We start from the raw sequence: 15,956 nt of genomic DNA on the forward strand, positions 1-15,956 counted from the left end.
TTTTTTACGGCTAGAAGCTTCGAGATTCATCAAATAGTTACGTTTACGTCATATATTTTTGAAATACGTGATTCGTAGCCATAGTTTTTACATGCAGACCACAAAAAACGTGAAGCTTTGCATCCTCACACAGATTACCTACCTATTTTTTATTTTATATTTATCTTAAAAATCGTTTAGATATGTTCAAATTTCACCAAATGCTTACGTGTATAGCATATATTGTTGTCTGAGAAAATCATAGATACCGGTGGTATATATAGTATATATCCCATACAACCGATTGTTCAGATAAGAAACTTTGCGCAATTTCTTCCACATTTTAACAGTTATAAGCTTCAAATTTCACCGATTGCTTACGTATATAGTATGTATTGTTGTGTCAAAAAATCATAGAGATCGGTGATATATATAATATATATATGATGGTATATATAGTATATATATATATAGTATATATATATTTTTTTTACGATTTCGGCCCCATTTTAACAGCTAGAAGCTTCAAATTTCACCAACTGCTTACGTGTATAGCATATATTGATGTCTGAAAAAATCATTGAGATCGGTGGTACACATAGTATCTATCTCATACAACCGATTGTTCAGATAAGAAACTTTGCGCAATTTCAGCCCCGTTTTAACAGTTAGAAGCTTCAAATTTCACAAAATGCTTACGTATGTAGCATATATTGTTGTCTGAAAAAATCATAGAGATCGGTCGTATATATATTATATACTTCATATAAACTGTCATTTTGACCCCTTTTTTACGGCTAGAATCTTCAAAATTCATCAAATTTCATCAAATAGTTACGTTTTCGTCATATATTTTTGAAATACGTGATTCGTAGTCATAGTTTTTACACGCAGACCACAAAAAACCTGAAACTTTGCATCCTCACACAAAGTACCTACCTGTTTTTTATTTTATATTTATCTTAAAAATCGTTAAGGTATGTAGATCTGTTCACTATATATTTCTTATCTTATACATCCGATTATTTGGAGATTACGAACGGGATAAGATTATTGTTCAGCCCAATTCATGAAAGGTATGAAGTCTTCGGCACAGCCGAAGACAGTCCCGTTCTTACTTGTTTATTTTATATTTATCTTAAAAATCGTTTAGATATGTTCAAATTTCACCAAATGCTTATGTGTATAGCATATATTGTTGTCTGAGAAAATCATAGATACCGGTGGTATATATAGTATATATCCCATACAACCGATTGTTCAGATAAGAAACTTTGCGCAATTTCTTCCCCATTTTAACAGTTATAAGCTTCAAATTTCACCGATTGCTTACGTATATAGTATGTATTGTTGTGTCAAAAAATCATAGAGATCGGTGATATATATAATATATATATGATGGTATATATAGTATATATATATAGTATATATATATTTTTTTTACGATTTCGGCCCCATTTTAACAGCTAGAAGCTTCAAATTTCACCAACTGCTTACGTGTATAGCATATATTGACGTCTGAAAAAATCATTGTGATCGGTGGTACACATAGTATATATCTCAAACAACCGATTGTTCAGATAAAAAACTTTGCGCAATTTCTGCCCCGTTTTAACAGTTAGAAGCTTCAAATTTCACAAAATGCTTACGTATATAGCATATATTGTTGTCTGAAAAAATCATAGAGATCGGTCTTATATATATTATATACTTCATATAAACTGTCATTTTGACCCCTTTTTTACGGCTAGAATCTTCAAAATTCATCAAATTTCATCAAATAGTTACGTTTTCGTCATATATTTTTGAAATACGTGATTCGTAGTCATAGTTTTTACATGCAGACCACAAAAAATGTGAAGCTTTGCATCCTCACACAAAGTACCTACCTGTTTTTTATTTTATATTTATCTTAAAAATCGTTAAGGTATGTAGATCTGTTCACTATATATTTCTTATCTTATACATCCGATTATTCGGAGATTACGAACGGGATAAGATTATTGTTCAGCCCCATTCATGAAAGGTATGAAGTCTTCGGCACAGCCGAATACAGTCCCGTTCTTACTTGTTTATTTTATATTTATCTTAAAAATCATTTAGATATGTTCAAATTTCACCAAATGCTTACGTGTATAGCATATATTGTTGTCTGAGAAAATCATAGAGATCGGTTGTATATATAGTATATATCTCATACAACCGATTGTTCAGATAAGAAACTTTTCGCAGTTTCTACCCCATTTTAACAGCTAGAAGCTTCAAATTTCACCAACTGCTTACGTGTATAGCATATATTGATGTCTGAAAAAATCATTGAGATCGGTGGTATACATAGTATATATCTCATACAACCGATTGTTCAGATAAGAAACTTTGCGCAATTTCTGCCCCGTTTTAACAGTTAGAAGCTTCAAATTTCACAAAATGCTTTCGTATATAGCATATATTGTTGTCTGAAAAAATCATATAGATCGGTGGTATATATATTATACACCTCATATAAACTGTCATATTGACCCCTTTTTTACGGCTAGAAGCTTCAAGATTCATCAAATTTCATCAAATAGTTACGTTTACGTCATATATTTTTGAAATACGTGATTCGTAGCCATAGTTTTTACATGCAGACCACAAAAAACGTGAAGCTTTGCATCCTCACACAGATTACCTACCTATTTTTTATTTTATATTTATCTTAAAAATCGTTTAGATATGTTCAAATTTCACCAAATGCTTACGTGTATAGCATATATTGTTGTCTGAGAAAATCATAGATACCGGTGGTATATATAGTATATATCCCATACAACCGATTGTTCAGATAAGAAACTTTGCGCAATTTCTTCCCCATTTTAACAGTTATAAGCTTCAAATTTCACCGATTGCTTACGTATATAGTATGTATTGTTGTGTCAAAAAATCATAGAGATCGGTGATATATATAATATACATATGATGGTATATATAGTATATATATATAGTATATATATATATTTTTTTACGATTTCGGTCCCATTTTAACAGCTAGAAGCTTCAAATTTCACCAACTGCTTACGTGTATAGCATATATTGATGTCTGAAAAAATCATTGAGATCGGTGGTACACATAGTATATATCTCATCCAACCGATTGTTCAGATAAGAAACTTTGCGCAATTTCTGCCCCGTTTTAACAGTTAGAAGCTTCAAATTTCACAAAATGCTTACGTATATAGCATATATTGTTGTCTGAAAGAATCATAGAGATCGGTTGTATATATAGTATATATCTCATACAACCGATTGTTCAGATAAGAAATTTTTCGCAATTTCTACCCCATTTTAACAGCTAGAAGCTTCAAATTTCACCAAATGCTTACGCATATAGCATATATTGTTGTCTGAAAAAATCATAGAGATCGGTGGTATATATAGTATATATCTCATACAACCGATTGTTCAGATAAGAAACTTTGCGCAATTTCTGCCCCGTTTTAACAGCTAGAAGCCTCAAATTTCACAAAATGCTTACGGATATAGCATATATTGTTGTCTGAAAAAATCATAAAGATCGGTGGTATATATAGTATATATATGGTGGTATATATAGTATATATATATAGTATATATATATATATATATTTTCGCAAATTTTAGCCCCATTTTAACAGCTAGAAGCTTCAACTTTCACGGAATATTTACTTATATAGCATATATTGTTGTCTGAAAAAATCATAGAGATCGGTTGTATATATAGTATATATCTCATACAACCGATTGTTCAGATAAGAAACTTTTCGCAATTTCTACCCCATTTAAACAGCTATAAGCTTCAAATTTCACCGATTGCTTACGTATATAGCATACATTGTTGTCTGAAAAAATCATAGAGATCGGTTGTATATATTATATATATCTCATACAACCGATTGTTCAGATAAGAAACTTTTCGCAATTTCTACCCCATTTTAACAGCTATAAGCTTCAAATTTCACTGATTGCTTACGTATATATCATATATTGTTGTCTGAAAAAATCATAGAGATTGGTTGTATATATAGTATATATCTCATACAACCGATTGTTCAGATAAGAAACTTTTCGCAGTTTCTACCCCATTTTAACAGCTAGAAGCTTCAAATTTCACCAACTGCTTACGTGTATAGCATATATTGATGTCTGAAAAAATCATTGAGATCGGTGGTATACATAGTATATATCTCATACAGCCGATTGTTCAGATAAGAAACTTTGCGCAATTTCTGCCCCGTTTTAACAGTTAGAAGCTTCAAATTTCACAAAATGCTTTCGTATATAGCATATATTGTTGTCTGAAAAAATCATAGAGATCGGTGGTATATATATTATACACTTCATATAAACTGTCATATTGACCCCTTTTTTACGGCTAGAAGCTTCGAGATTCATCAAATAGTTACGTTTACGTCATATATTTTTGAAATACGTGATTCGTAGCCATAGTTTTTACATGCAGACCACAAAAAACGTGAAGCTTTGCATCCTCACACAGATTACCTACCTATTTTTTATTTTATATTTATCTTAAAAATCGTTTAGATATGTTCAAATTTCACCAAATGCTTACGTGTATAGCATATATTGTTGTCTGAGAAAATCATAGATACCGGTGGTATATATAGTATATATCCCATACAACCGATTGTTCAGATAAGAAACTTTGCGCAATTTCTTCCACATTTTAACAGTTATAAGCTTCAAATTTCACCGATTGCTTACGTATATAGTATGTATTGTTGTGTCAAAAAATCATAGAGATCGGTGATATATATAATATATATATGATGGTATATATAGTATATATATATATAGTATATATATATTTTTTTTACGATTTCGGCCCCATTTTAACAGCTAGAAGCTTCAAATTTCACCAACTGCTTACGTGTATAGCATATATTGATGTCTGAAAAAATCATTGAGATCGGTGGTACACATAGTATCTATCTCATACAACCGATTGTTCAGATAAGAAACTTTGCGCAATTTCTGCCCCGTTTTAACAGTTAGAAGCTTCAAATTTCACAAAATGCTTACGTATGTAGCATATATTGTTGTCTGAAAAAATCATTGAGATCGGTCGTATATATATTATATACTTCATATAAACTGTCATTTTGACCCTTTTTTACGGCTAGAATCTTCAAAATTCATCAAATTTCATCAAATAGTTACGTTTTCGTCATATATTTTTGAAATACGTGATTCGCAGTCATAGTTTTTACACGCAGACCACAAAAAACCTGAAACTTTGCATCCTCACACAAAGTACCTACCTGTTTTTTATTTTATATTTGTCTTAAAAATCGTTAAGGTATGTAGATCTGTTCACTATATATTTCTTATCTTATACATCCGATTATTCGGAGATTACGAACGGGATAAGATTATTGTTCAGCCCAATTCATGAAAGGTATGAAGTCTTCGGCACAGCCGAAGACAGTCCCGTTCTTACTTGTTTATTTTATATTTATCTTAAAAATCGTTTAGATATGTTCAAATTTCACCAAATGCTTATGTGTATAGCATATATTGTTGTCTGAGAAAATCATAGATACCGGTGGTATATATAGTATATATCCCATACAACCGATTGTTCAGATAAGAAACTTTGCGCAATTTCTTCCCCATTTTAACAGTTATAAGCTTCAAATTTCACCGATTGCTTACGTATATAGTATGTATTGTTGTGTCAAAAAATCATAGAGATCGGTGATATATATAATATATATATGATGGTATATATAGTATATATATATAGTATATATATATTTTTTTTACGATTTCGGCCCCATTTTAACAGCTAGAAGCTTCAAATTTCACCAACTGCTTACGTGTATAGCATATATTGACGTCTGAAAAAATCATTGAGATCGGTGGTACACATAGTATATATCTCATACAACCGATTGTTCAGATAAAAAACTTTGCGCAATTTCTGCCCCGTTTTAACAGTTAGAAGCTTCAAATTTCACAAAATGCTTACGTATATAGCATATATTGTTGTCTGAAAAAATCATAGAGATCGGTCTTATATATATTATATACTTCATATAAACTGTCATTTTGACCCCTTTTTTACGGCTAGAATCTTCAAAATTCATCAAATTTCATCAAATAGTTACGTTTTCGTCATATATTTTTGAAATACGTGATTCGTAGTCATAGTTTTTACATGCAGACCACAAAAAATGTGAAGCTTTGCATCCTCACACAAAGTACCTACCTGTTTTTTATTTTATATTTATCTTAAAAATCGTTAAGGTATGTAGATCTGTTCACTATATATTTCTTATCTTATACATCCGATTATTCGGAGATTACGAACGGGATAAGATTATTGTTCAGCCCCATTCATGAAAGGTATGAAGTCTTCGGCACAGCCGAAGACAGTCCCGTTCTTAATTGTTTATTTTATATTTATCTTAAAAATCGTTTAGATATGTTCAAATTTCACCAAATGCTTACGTGTATAGCATATATTGTTGTCTGAGAAAATCATAGAGATCGGTTGTATATATAGTATATATCTCATACAACCGATTGTTCAGATAAGAAACTTTTCGCAGTTTCTACCCCATTTTAACAGCTAGAAGCTTCAAATTTCACCAACTGCTTACGTGTATAGCATATATTGATGTCTGAAAAAATCATTGAGATCGGTGGTATACATAGTATATATCTCATACAACCGATTGTTCAGATAAGAAACTTTGCGCAATTTCTGCCCCGTTTTAACAGTTAGAAGCTTCAAATTTCACCGATTGCTTACGTATATAGCATATATTGTTGTCTGAAAGAATCATAGAGATCGGTTGTATATTTAGTATATATCTCATACAACCGATTGTTCAGATAAGAAACTTTTCGCAATTTCTACCCCATTTTAACAGCTATAAGCTTCAAATTTCAACGAATGCTTAGGTATATAGCATATATTGTTGTGTGAAAAAATCATAAAGATCGGTGGTATATATAGTATATATATGGTGGTATATATAGTATATATATATAGTATATATATATATATTTTTTTGGCAAATTTTAGCCCCATTTTAACAGCTAGAAGCTTCAAATTTCACCGAATACTTACGTATATAGCATATATTGTTGTCTGAAAAAATCATAGAGATCGGTTGTATATATAGTATATATCTCATACAACCGATTGTTCAGATAAGAAACTTTTCGCAATTTCTACCCCATTTTAACAGCTATAAGCTTCAAATTTCACCGATTGCTTACGTATATAGCATATATTGTTGTCTGAAAGAATCATAGAGATCGGTTGTATATATAGTATATATCTCATACAACCGATTGTTCAGATAAGAAACTTTTCGCAATTTCTACCCCATTTTAACAGCTAGAAGCTTCAAATTTCACCAAATGCTTACGTATATAGCATATATTTTTGTCTGAAAAAATCATAGAGATCGGTGGTATATATAGTATATATCTCATACAACCGTTGGTCAGATAAGAAACTTTGCGCAATTTCTGCCCCGTTTTAACAGCTAGAAGCTTCAAATTTCACAAAATGCTTTCGTATATAGCATATATTGTTGTCTGAAAAAATCATAGAGATCGGTGGTATATATATTATACACTTATAAACTGTCATATTGACCCCTTTTTTACGGCTAGAAGCTTCAAGATTCATCAAATTTCATCAAATAGTTACGTTTACGTCATATATTTTTGAAATACGTGATTCGTAGCCATAGTTTTTACATGCAGACCACAAAAAACGTGAAGCTTTGCATCCTCACACAGATTACCTACCTATTTTTTATTTTATATTTATCTTAAAAATCGTTTAGATATGTTCAAATTTCACCAAATGCTTACGTGTATAGCATATATTGTTGTCTGAGAAAATCATAGATAGCGGTGGTATATATAATATATATCCCATGCAACTCATTGTTCAGATAAGAAACTTTGCGCAATTTCTTCCCCATTTTAACAGTTATAAGCTTCAAATTTCACCGATTGCTTACGTATATAGTATGTATTGTTGTGTCAAAAAATCATAGAGATCGGTGATATATATAATATATATATGATGGTATATATAGTATATATATATAGTATATATATATTTTTTTTTATGATTTCGGTCCCATTTTAACAGCTAGAAGCTTCAAATTTCACCAACTGCTTACGTGTATAGCATATATTGATGTCTGAAAAAATCATTGAGATCGGTGATACACATAGTATATATCTCATCCAACCGATTGTTCAGATAAGAAACTTTGCGCAATTTCTGCCCCGTTTTAACAGTTAGAAGCTTCAAATTTCACAAAATGCTTACGTATATAGCATATATTGTTGTCTGAAAAAATCATAGAGATCGGTCGTATATATATTATATACTTCATATAAACTGTCATTTTGACCCCTTTTTTACGGCTAGAATCTTTAAAATTCATCAAATTTCATCAAATAGTTACGTTTTCGTCATATATTTTTGAAATACGTGATTCGTAGTCATAGTTTTTACACGCAGACCACAAAAAACCTGAAACTTTGCATCCTCACACAAAGTACCTACCTGTTTTTATACCTTTCATGAAAATGAAATGGTATATCAATTTCGTCACGAAACCGAAAATTGTAAGTCCTTAAAGGAAAATAGATAGACCCACCATTAAGGATACCGAAATAATCAGGTTGAAGAGCTGAGTTGATTTAGCCATGTCCGTCTGTCCGTCTGTCTGTTTGTATGCAAACTAGTCCCTCAATTTTTGATATATCTTGATAAAATTTGGTGAGCCGGTGTATTTGGGTGTCCTATTAGACATTTGTCGGAACCGACCGGATCGGACCACTATAGCATATATCCTCCATACAACCGATTTTTCAGAAAAGAGGATTTTTGTAATATTTTACCCAATTTAACAGATTGAAGCTTCAAACTTCACCATATACTTTCGTATATTGCACATATTGTTGCCTGAAAAAATTTATGAGATCGGTCGTATATATAGTATATATCCCCCACAACCGATTGTTCAGATAAGGAACTTTTCGTAATTACTGCCCTATTTTAAGAGCTAGAGGCTTAAAATTTCAGCGAATGCTTACGTATATAGCATATATTGTTGTCTGAAAAAATCATAAAGATCGGTGGTATATATAGTATATATATGGTGGTATATATAGTATATATATATATATATTCGCAAATTTTAGCCCCATTTTAACAGCTAGATGCTTCAACTTTCACCGAATATTTACTTATATAGCATATATTGTTGTCTGAAAAAATCATAGAGATCGGTTGTATATATAGTATATATCTCATACAACCGATTGTTCAGATAAGAAACTTTTCGTAATTTCTACCACATTTTAACAGCTATAAGCTTCAAATTTCACCGATTGCTTACGTATATAGCATATATTGTTGTCTGAAAAAATCATAGAGATCGGTTGTATATATTATATATATCTCATACAACCGATTGTTCAGATAAGAAACTTTTCGCAATTTCTACCCCATTTTAACAGCTATAAGCTTCAAATTTCACTGATTGCTTACGTATATAGCATATATTGTTGTCTGAAAAAATCATAGAGATCGGTTGTATATATAGTATATATCTCATACAACCGATTGTTCAGATAAGAAACTTTTCGCAATTTCTACCCCATTTTAACAGCTAGAAGCTTCAAATTTCACCAACTGCTTACGTGTATAGCATATATTGATGTCTGAAAAAATCATTGAGATCGGTGGTATACATAGTATATATCTCATACAACCGATTGTTCAGATAAGAAACTTTGCGCAATTTCTGCCCCGTTTTAACAGTTAGAAGCTTCAAATTTCACAAAATGCTTTCGTATATAGCATATATTGTTGTCTGAAAAAATCATAGAGATCGGTGGTATATATATTATACACTTCATATAAACTGTCATATTGACCCCTTTTTTACGGCTAGAAGCTTCAAGATTCATCAAATTTCATCAAATAGTTACGTCTACGTCATATATTTTTGAAATACGTGATTCGTAGCCATAGTTTTTACATGCAGACTACAAAAAACGTGAAGCTTTGCATCCTCACACAGATTACCTACCTATTTTTTATTTTATATTTATCTTAAAAATCGTTTAGATATGTTCAAATTTCACCAAATGCTTACGTGTATAGCATATATTGTTGTCTGAGAAAATCATAGATACCGGTGGTATATATAGTATATATCCCATACAACCGATTGTTCAGATAAGAAACTTTGCGCAATTTCTTCCCCATTTTAACAGTTATAAGCTTCAAATTTCACCGATTGCTTACGTATATAGTATGTATTGTTGTGTCAAAAAATCATAGATATCGGTGATATATATAATATATATATGATGGTATATATAGTATATATATATAGTATATATATATTTTTTTACGATTTCGGCCCCACTTTAACAGCTAGAAGCTTCAAATTTCACCAACTGCTTACGTGTATAGCATATATTGATGTCTGAAAAAATCATTGAGATCGGTGGTACACATAGTATCTATCTCATACAACCGATTGTTCAGATAAGAAACTTTGCGCAACTTCTGCCCCGTTTTAACAGTTAGAAGCTTCAAATTTCACAAAATGCTTACGTATATAGCATATATTGTTGTCTGAAAAAATCATAGAGATCGGTCGTATATATATTATATACTTCATATAAACTGCCATTTTGACCCCTTTTTTACGGCTAGAATCTTCAAAATTCATCAAATTTCATCAAATAGTTACGTTTTCGTCATATATTTTTGAAATACGTGATTCGTAGTCATAGTTTTTACACGCAGACCACAAAAAACCTGAAACTTTGCATCCTCACACAAAGTACCTACCTGTTTTTTATTTTATATTTATCTTAAAAATCGTTAAGGTATGTAGATCTGTTCACTATATATTTCTTATCTTATACATCCAATTATTCGGAGATTACGAACGGGATAAGATTATTGTTCAGCCAAATTCATGAAAGGTATGAAGTCTTCGGCACAGCCGAAGACAGTCCCGTTCTTACTTGTTTATTTTATATTTATCTTAAAAATCGTTTAGATATGTTCAAATTTCACCAAATGCTTACGTGTATAGCATATATTGTTGTCTGAGAAAATCATAGATACCGGTGGTATATATAGTATATATCCCATACAACCGATTGTTCAGATAAGAAACTTTGCGCAATTTCTTCCCCATTTTAACAGTTATAAGCTTCAAATTTCACCGATTGCTTACGTATATAGTATGTATTGTTGTGTCAAAAAATCATAGAGATCGGTGACATATATAATATATATATGATGGTATATATAGTATATATATAGTATATATATATTTTTTTTACGATTTCGGCCCCATTTTAACAGCTAGAAGCTTCAAATTTCACCAACTGCTTACGTGTATAGCATATATTGATGTCTGAAAAAATCATTGAGATCGGTGGTACACATAGTATATATCTCATACAACCGATTGTTCAGATAAGAAACTTTGCGCAATTTCTGCCCCGTTTTAACAGTTAGAAGCTTCAAATTTCACAAAATGCTTACGTATATAGCATATATTGTTGTCTGAAAAAATCATAGAGATCGGTCGTATATATATTATATACTTCATATAAACTGTCATTTTGACCCCTTTTTTACGGCTAGAATCTTCAAAATTCATCAAATTTCATCAAATAGTTACGTTTTCGTCATATATTTTTGAAATACGTGATTCGCAGTCATAGTTTTTACACGCAGACCGCAAAAAACCTGAAACTTTGCATCCTCACACAAAGTACCTACCTGTCTTAAAAATCGTTAAGGTATGTAGATCTGTTCACTATATATTTCTTATCTTATACATCCGATTATTCGGAGATTACGAACGGGATAAGATTATTGTTCAGCCCCATTCATGAAAGGTATGAAGTCTTCGGCACAGCCGAAGACAGTCCCGTTCTTACTTGTTTATTTTATATTTATCTTAAAAATCGTTTAGATATGTTCAAAATTCATCAAATTTCATCAAATAGTTACGTTTTCGTCATATATTTTTGAAATACGTGATTCGTAGTCATAGTGTTTACACGCAGACCACAAAAAACCTGAAACTTTGCATCCTCACACAAAGTACCTACCTGTTTTTATACCTTTCATGAAAATGAAATGGTATATTAATTTCGTCACGAAACCGAAAATTGTAAGTCCTTAAAGGAAAATAGATAGTCCCACCATTAAGTATACCGAAATAATCTGGTTGAAGAGCTGAGTTGATTTAGCCATGTCCGTCTGTCCGTCTGTCCGTCTGTCTGTTTGTATGCAAACTAGTCCCTCAATTTTTGAGTTATCTTGATAAAATTTGGTGAGGAGGTGTATTTGGGTGTCCGATTAGACATTTGTCGGAACGTACCGGATCGGACAACTATAGCATATATCCTCCATACAACCGATTTTTCAGAAAAAGAGGATTTTTGTAATATCTTACCCAATTTAACAGATTGAAGCTTCAAACTTCACCATATACTTTCGTATATTGCACACATTGTTGCCTGAAAAAATTTATGAGATCGGTCGTATATATAGTATATATCCCCCACAACCGATTGTTCAGATAAGGAACTTTTCGTAATTACTGCCCTATTTTAAGAGTTAGAGGCTTCAAATTTCAGCGAATGCTTACGCATATAGCATATATTGTTGTCTGAAAAAATCATAAAGATCGGTGGTATATATAGTATATATGGTGGTATATATAGTATATATATATAGTATATATATATATATTTTCGCAAATTTTAGCCCCATTTTAACAGCTAGAAGCTTCAAATTTCACCGAATATTTACTTATATAGCATATGTTGTTTTCTGAAAAAATCATAGAGATCGGTTGTATATATAGTATATATCTCATACAACCGATTGTTCAGATAAGAAACTTTTCGCAATTTCTACCCCATTTTAAAAGCTATAAGCTTCAAATTTCACCGATTGCTTACGTATATAGTGTTGAACTTTTGAAGTTTATAGTGTACTTAACACTGTGGAAGTTTCCTCCGATCCAAGTAAAATCAATATACACATGTTTAAGTTCAATACAAAGTAGTTTTATTTAACACGAAATATAATACGAAGTTTATGTGTTGAAAGCAAAGAGAAGAAGCTAAAGATGTTGAATTCAAATTTGACATCTTACAAGGTTGCATGAATATGTGAACTGTGAACAGAGTTGTATTTCAACACGCCCCCTCAATGAACATATTTATGCAATGAAAAAATATTATTATTTTAAACCCATTACATTACAAATTTTCACATGACTAGGTTTAGCCAAGTTCTTTGTCAATATATCGGCGACCATATTGCTGCTGCTCCAATATTTCAAATCGATTTTCCTATCACGATAAGCATTTCTAACGTAGTGATATTTAATATCAATGTGTTTGCTACGAGAATGGTACACAGGGTTTTTTACCAAATTCATTGCGCTCAGGTTGTCACCGTTAACGATGATTGTACGTGGACAAACAATTCTCATTTCTCGTAACAACTGCTTTAAATAAACAGCTTCTTTTACTACAAATGTCATGGCCATGTATTCAGCCTCTGTGCTACTAAGTGCTACAGTTTGTTGTTTCTTTGATTCATATGAGAATACTCCTCCAGCTAGAATAACTGCATACCCTGTATAAGATTTCCGGTCAGTCGGATCTCCTCCCCAGTGCGCATCAACAAAACATTCGATTTGCTTGCCAGTTTTGTGATACTTCAACTGTTTTTCCTGTGTTGCACATAGGTATTTTAATATATGCTTCCCTGCCGCTAAATGTTCGGTATGTGGATCTTTATTACGTTGCGCTAGTTTACATACAGAATGTAATATATCAGGTCGCGTGCATATCGCAAGGTACATAAGCGATCCTATAAGCGACTGATACTGCTTTTGATCTACACGCTTACAATTTTTGTTTTCGCAGTTCACTCTATGACCTGGGTCCAAAGGTATAGCAATCGGTCGACAATCTTCCATACCAAATTCACGCAGAAGTTTTTTAATATGCCCTTTTTGGTTTATTGCAATGGCTCCAGTTTCGCCATTTCTATCGACTTCCATACTTAAAAAATTTTTAACTTGACCTTTGTCTACTACCTTTATTGCATTCGAGATCTTGTGCTTTATATCTTTCATATTTTGCCTATCTGAACATGCAATCAATAAGTCGTCTACATATACTGCCAAAATATTAATTTGACCCTTAATATTTTCAACATATACGCACGGTTCACTTTCACATGACTTGAAACCGATTCGCTTTAGTATGACATCTAGTTTCATATTCCATTTCCTACCGGACTGTTTGAGTCCATACAAAGCTTTCTTAAGTTTTAAGCAATGGTTTGGAAAATGTTCATTAACAAACATTTCTGGTTGCGCCATGTAAATATCTTCAGATAATTCACTATTAAGGTAAGCAGTTGATACATCCATTTGATGTAAATGCAAACCGTACTCTGCCGCAAGTGCAAAAATTAATCTAATTGTACTATATCGTACAACCGGTGAAAACTTCTCATCGTAATTAACACCATATACTTGCGAACAACCCTTCGCAACCAATCTAGCTTTAAAGCGTTCAACACTACCATCTGTGTTTCTCTTTACAGTGAATACCCACTTATTTTTCACAACGCTTTGGTTTTTGGGAAGTTCCATTAAATCCCAAGTGTCATTATTTAATAGCGCACGATACTCTACCTGCATTGCGTTAAGCCACTCTTCTGCTAATTCGCCAGACAATGCTTCTTCTACCGTGTTAGGTACCTTAACGTCATCAGCGCGCATAAAATTTAAAGTATTATATACCTTTTTTGGCCTACCGACCCCACCAGATCGAACTAATTTTGGTCTACCTGAACATCGCTTAGGTACAGCTGGTTCATCTTCTGCCGATTCAAATTCTGCATCGCTTACTTGCATACGCTCACTACTCTGATTGACATCTACCTCGTCTGCGCTTTTATTGCTATCATCACCATCTATTATTGGTATGTGTACATCGCTTGCTTTTGTATGCTCAACACTATGACTACCTGCCTCGTCAACGCTTGTGTTGTTAGCATCAACATCCATATTTGGTATATATAACATCTGCTTACTGACATTGTTATGGTCATCTGAACATACTACTACATTTGATCGTTGATCCGCGTCTGCTGATTCTATGAAATAAACATCTCTACTTATAATTAGCTGTTTTGTTGTCCGATCAAACAAGCGATATGCTTTGGACGTATCTGAGTATCCAACCAATGTATACTCTTTGCCTTTAGGTTTAAATTTTTCAACCTGTCTTTTATCAAGCGCTATAGCGATGGATCCAAATTGCCGTAAATGCGCCACTTTAGGTTTATGACCGTACCACGCTTCATAAGGTGTCATGGAATCTAATGCCTTCGTTGGTGAACGATTTCGTATGTATGCTGCAGTATGAACAGCCTCTGCCCATAGTGTCTCTTCTACATTTGCACCAATTAGCATACATCTTGACATTTCTATTAACGTACGGTTGAACCTTTCTGCCACCCCATTTTGTTGAGGCGTATAGGGCACCGTCAACTGCCTTACGATTCCATTGTCTTTTAAAAACTGGTCAAACGCATTGTTTACGAACTCTCTTCCATTGTCGCTCCTCAAAATTTTTAATTTTTTGCCTGTTTGCCGCTCTGCCATAGTTTTAAATTCTTTGAACTTATCAAACACTTCGTGTTTGTGCCGCAAAAAATAAACAAATACGTAACGAGTATTGTCATCGATGAAGGTTAATAAATATTTCGCACCACCAATTGATGCTTTGTTTACCGGACCACAAACGTCGGTGTGCACCAAACCCAAAATATCAGCTGCTCGATTTTCTGTATTGGTATATGGACGTTGACTGCATTTGCC

General features: G+C 32.4%; 1 protein-coding gene across 1 annotated transcript in view; it reads right to left on the bottom strand.

Annotated features, from left to right (window-relative positions):
- LOC137235183 (uncharacterized) overlaps positions 1–15,956 on the bottom strand; it is a 1,124,977-nt gene that overhangs the window by 709,828 nt on the left and 399,193 nt on the right. The window lies entirely within an intron of this gene.

Source organism: Eurosta solidaginis, chromosome X, assembly GCF_040869045.1.
Source record: "Eurosta solidaginis isolate ZX-2024a chromosome X, ASM4086904v1, whole genome shotgun sequence".
Taxonomy (NCBI): Eukaryota; Metazoa; Arthropoda; class Insecta; order Diptera; family Tephritidae; genus Eurosta; species Eurosta solidaginis.